Consider the following 6,000-nt stretch of genomic DNA (forward strand, 5'->3'; position numbering starts at 1 on the left):
ATCCCTCTGACTTTGAGAGTGGTTTTAAGTGGAAAAAAATTGAATATATACACATAGGACTTTGACATATGGTATGTAGGGCCATAGCATATTGTTGAAAAGGCTGTACACTACACAACCCTGGGCATGGCTTTTGGGCAGACTGTGAAGAAAATGGCAAACCCTGGCAGTTGTGGAACACCATGTCCTAGGTCACGGACACTCTATAAATAACAGTAGAAAATCACAACTTATGCCCTCTCTTTAACAATCTGCAGATCTGCTCATTTCACTCAATGACTCCTTGACTCTCCTCTTGTCAAAAAAATCAGATGTTAGAAAATGCAGAGATTATATTGCTTTCAGAACTCCTGTTTACTCACTTTGAAAACTTCTGAAGGGTGAGCTTGAGCTGAAGCAGGAATTTTTATTTTGAGGGGATGACTTTTGAACATTTGTGCACACAGCTAAGACAAGGCATCTCAGGGCTCCAAACTCCTGCAGTGTGAGCCCAAGAAGCTCTCTCTCCAAAGCAAAGGGAAAAGTGGCCATTAAATTGGTGCAGGCAGAAACTTACATTTTTCTATTGCTTCATTATATAAACTTTCTTCTAATTTAATCCTGAATCATATGAAAATACCCATCTTATCCCTTTTTCACTGATGTAAAAAAAATACAGCAGGGCAAAGTTAATATACCCACCAACATTCATTTATTCATATATTTTTTCATTCATTTAACAAACATTTTTGTGTGCTTCCTATCTAGATGCTAAATACAGTCCAGTACACTAGGGACACATGGACAGAAGAGGCACATTCCCATCTTCTCAGACATTCCCGTGTGTGAAAGAGGCAAGAAAAACAACACACAAATAAAAGAATATCAGGGTGGGGTACCTATCATTTTAGAGGAGTCCCACATTATCTCTCCCTCATTATGAACTTGTGAGCTCTGCCAAAAGGATTCTGTGAACTCAAAAATATGAAAAATAATTTTCATTTATTTTATTGATTTTTTCTGATTCCCTGTTAGTTGTCTCCCTTTATCTTTCTAACTATAATTATGCAGCTGACAGTGGACACAAAGCAATTATTTCAGGGAATCTGAAAGATGTTCTTCGTGGAAGTATGAGGGACTAATTCATAGTTCTAGTAATTTCCAAGGGGTGAAGATGCTGGAGGGCAAGAACGGAGAGTTATTCCAGGAGCTTGATAGAGCCATCTCTGCTCTTTGCATCTCCCCCCATATATTATGACACTCTAGAAATTCTGTTTCTATTAACTTGCAACTTGTAAGAAGCCTAGGGGGATTCTTCTGCAGTGCCCTTTTAACACGTATGGCAAGATCATTTATTAAAACATGAAATTGTATATAAAATCTTCCTGTATTTTCTTTCTACTCAACTTCATTTCAAGGAAGTGAGTGGGCTCGGCAAAACTGCTTAAGTACATGTACTTAGGATCTGTTGTAAAATCCTCATGCCACTGAAGTGAAGGGTAGGAAGAAGTGAATTTTAGGTACTCAAAGGGGCAGACTCTGTTTCTGGACTGAGCCCTGGAGTAGATGACCACATAAACCCTTCTTAATGACAATACCTAGGGAGACACAGATCCTGACATGAAACTTTGAGCTTTTTCAGCTGCTGTTATATGGAAGCCACAGAGTTGTGTTTCTAGAGATACCATTCAGGCTAGAATAAGAGCCTGAGGATCTTTCCCAGTACCTTCCTTTTGTATTAGACCCTAGCACAAATCTGTGTGAGGTAGACTACAAGAATAATCAAACTTAAATTCACTACTTATTGGAGAAGCAAGAAGACCGGAGATGCAATGGTTTAATATCATAAATAAGATATCTTTTGCATTCCTGACATTATGAATAGTTTCACATTTTCATATATATAGTTACCCAGCCATTCCTTGAGGATGGATTTACTGCAAATAGATAATACCAGACCCTGCCAGAGATGCTTTTTTTTTTAAATTTCTTAGTTGTACACAATACCTTTATTTCGTTTATTTATTTTTAATGAGGTGCTGAGGATCAAACCCAGGGCCTCACACGTGCAAGACGAGTGCTCTACTGCTCAGCCACAACCCTAGCCCCCAGAGATGCTTTTGATTCAAAAATGACTTAGAGAAGGTTCCTCACTGTAGGTGAGGGACATGGCCAATTAACAGGTGTATCAATTATCTGATGCTGGGTAACAAATTACTCCAAAATGTAATGGCTTAAAGACACAAACCTTGGGGCTGGGGATGTGGCTCAAGCGGTAGCACGCTCGCCTGGCATGCTCGTGGCACTGGGTTTAACACTCAGCACCACATAAAAATAAAAATAAAGATGTTGTTTCCACCGAAAACTAAAGAATCAATATTAAAAAATTATCTCTCTCTCTCTCTCTAAAAAAAAAAAAACAAAAAAACAAAAAAACACAAACCTTGCGCAGAACAGACCAGCTGAACAGCTGCTCGCCACAGACAGGCGGAATTGAGTGCTGCGGAGTTCTGGCAGTGTAGAGAAGCAGAGTTTCAGATCCTGTGGAGATGGAGTGCACCAGACAGGCACCCGCATCTCCACAGGGCACCAGACTGAGGACTGCAGTTTGGACTTAGTGGAGAAACAGCCCAGTTCCCTCCTCCGCACCAGACACCCTGGCGCAGAAAAGGGCGGTGGCCATCTTGGAGAATCTACCTCATCAGCTTTGGGAGGTCTCACAGGCAGCGAGATTGGCGACAGAACAGGTGTGTCCCCACCTCCACCCAGCTGGGATAACTCAAAAACTTTCTCGCCAGCTCTTGGTGGGCATGAAAATCAGAGCCGAGTGAAACTGAAAAGGTGCCTGATCTCCAATTCCCCCTCCCTCAGCTGCGATAACCAAAACCTTTCTCGCCAGCTCTCGGTGGGCATGGCTATCAGAGGGAATAAGTAAAAACAGGTTGCCAGTTTCCAACTCCCTCTCTCCACAGCTGTGATGACTGGGTGACTACCCGACAAAGAGAGCATTCAGTTGATCACAAGCATGGGGCAGCCAGGGCGCCGCATGCCCAGAGTAAACCCAGAGCTTTGGAGAAAAGTCCCAGTAATTGGGGCCTGGTGAGAAGGAGAAGTGAGGGGGATAGAGACTGGGAGCAACCCAAAGAGACCAGGATTGGAGAGGCACCTGGCAGGCGAGGGAGAGCTGTCCCACACCAATTGCTTCCTACATCCTGAGGGCAGTGACTCAACCTGGAATGCACAGCGCCACCTACTGGAGGAGAAGAAAACAGAATTTTAAGAGAGCATTTTTTTTAATTTATTTATTTATTTTTTCATCTTCCATACATTTGATTCAAATGAGTTATGCATTTCCATTTTTACCCCAAATACAGATTGCAGAATCACATCAGTTACACATTCACAATGTTTACATAATACCATATTAGCGACTGTTGTATTCTGCTGACTTTCCTATCCCCTACTATCCCCCCTCCCCTCCCCTCTCATCTTCCCTCTCTATCTCATCTGTTGTTGTTCCATTCTCTCCCTTCCCCCCCTTTCCCCTCACAACTTTGTATATGTGATTTCGTATAAAAATGAGGGTGTCCTTCCGTTTCCATGCACTTTCCCTTCTCTCTCCCTTTCCCTCCTATCACTCGTCTCAGTTTAATGTTAATATTTTCCTCATGCTCTTTCCCTCTGTTCAGTTCTTAGTTGCTCTCCTTAAATCAAAGAAGACATTTGGCATTTGTTTTTTAAGGATTGGCTAGCTTCACTTAGCATAATCTGCTCTAATGCCATCCACTTCCCTGAAAATTCAATGATTTTGTCATTTTTTAGTGCTGCATAATACTCCATTGTGTATAGATGCCACATTTTTTTTATCCATTCATCTATTGAAGGGCATCTTGGTTGGTTCCACAGTCTGGCTATTGTGAATTGTGCTGCTATGAACATGGATGTGGCAGTATCCCTATAGCATGCTCTTTTAAGGTCCTCAGGGAATAGTCCGAGGAGGGCAATAGCTGGGTCAAATGGTGGTTCCATTCCCAGCTTTCCCAGGAATCTCCATACTGCTTTCCATATTGGCTGCACCATTTTGCAGTCCCACCCGCAATGTACAAGTGTACCCTTTTCCCCACATCCATGCCAGCAATTATTGTTGTTTGACTTCCTAATGGCTACCAATCTTATTGGAGTGAGATGGTATCTTAGGGTGGTTTTGATTTGCATTTCTCTGACTGCTAGAGAAGGTGAGCATTTTTTCATGTACTTAATAATTGACTGTATGTCTTCTTCTGAGAAGTGTCTGTTCAGGTCCTTGGCCCATTTGTTGATTGGATTATTTGTTATCTTATTGTTTAATTTTTTGAGTTCTTTGTATATTCTGGAAATTAGGGCTCTATCTGAAGTGTGAGGAGTAAAGATTTGTTCCCAGGATGTAGGCTCCCTATTTACTTCTTTTATTGTTTCTCTTGCTGAGAAAAAACTTTTTAGTTTAAGTAAGTCCCATTTGTTTATTCTTGTTATTAACTCTTGGGCTATGGGCGTCCTATTAAGGAATTTGGAGCCTGACCCCACAATATGTAGATCGGAGCCAACTTTTTCTTCTATCAGGTGCAGGGTCTCTGCTTTGATATCAAGCTCCTTGATCCATTTTGAGTTAACTTTTGTGCATGGCGAGAGAAAAGGGATTCAGTTTCATTTTGTTGCATATGGATTTCCAATTTTCCCAGCACCATTTGTTGAAGATGCTATCCTTCCTCCATTGCATGTTTTTAGCCCCTTTATCAAATATAAGATAGTTGTAACTTTGTGGATTAGTCTCTGTGTCCTCTATTCTGTACAATTGGTCCACCCGCCTGTTTTGGTACCAGTACCATGCTGTTTTTGTTACTATTGCTCTGTAGTACAGTTTGAAATCTGGTATCGCTATGCCGCCTGATTCACACTTCCTGCTTAGAATTGCTTTTGCTATTCTGGGTCTTTTATTTTTCCATATGAATTTCATGATTGCTTTATCTATTTCTACAAGAAATGCTGTTGGGATTTTGATTGGCATTGCATTAAACCTATAGAGAACTTTGGGTAATATCGCCATTTTGATGATGTTAGTTCTGCCTATCCATGAACAGAGTATATTTTTCCATCTTCTAAGATCTTCTTCCACTTCTCTTTTTAGGGTTCTGTAGTTTTCATTGTATAAATCTTTCACCTCTTTTGTTAGGTTGATTCCCAAGTATTTTATTTTTTTTGAGGATATTGTGAATGGAGTGTTTTTCCTCATTTCCATTTCAGAAGTTTTGTCGCTGATATACAGAAATGCCTTTGATTTATGCTTGTTGATTTTATATCCTGCCACTTTGCTGAATTCATTTATTAGTTCTAGTAGTTTTTTTTGTAGACCCTTTGGGTCTTCTAGGTATAGAATCATGTCTTCTGCAAATAGTGATAATTTAAGTTCTTCTTTTCCTATTTTTATGCCTTTAATTTCTTTCGTCTAATTGCTCTGGCCAGTGTTTTGAGAACTATATTGAATAGAAGTGGTGATAGAGGGCATCCCTGTCTTGTTCCAGATTTTAGAGGGAATGCCTTCAATTTTTCTCCATTCAGAATGATGCTAGCCTGAGGCTTAGCATAGATAGCTTTTACAATGTCGAGGTAAGTTCCTGTTATCCCTAGTTTTTCTAGTGTTTTGAACATAAAGGAATGCTGTACTTTGTCGAATGCTTTTTCCGCGTCTATCGAGATGATCATATGGTTCTTATCTTTAAGTCTATTGATGTGGTGAATAACATTTATTGATTTCCGTATATTGAACCATCCTTGCATCCTAGGGATGAATCCTACTTGATCATGGTGCACAATTTTTTTGATGAGCCTTTGTATCTGATTCGCCAGAATTTTATTGAGGATTTTTGCATCTAAGTTCATTAGAGATATTGGTCTGTAGTTTTCTTTCTTTGAGGCATCTTTGTCTGGTTTCGGAATCAGGGTGATGTTGGCCTCATAGATTGAATTTGGAGGAGCTCCCTCTTT

Source organism: Callospermophilus lateralis, chromosome 3 (assembly GCF_048772815.1).
Source record: "Callospermophilus lateralis isolate mCalLat2 chromosome 3, mCalLat2.hap1, whole genome shotgun sequence".
Classification (NCBI taxonomy): Eukaryota; Metazoa; Chordata; class Mammalia; order Rodentia; family Sciuridae; genus Callospermophilus; species Callospermophilus lateralis.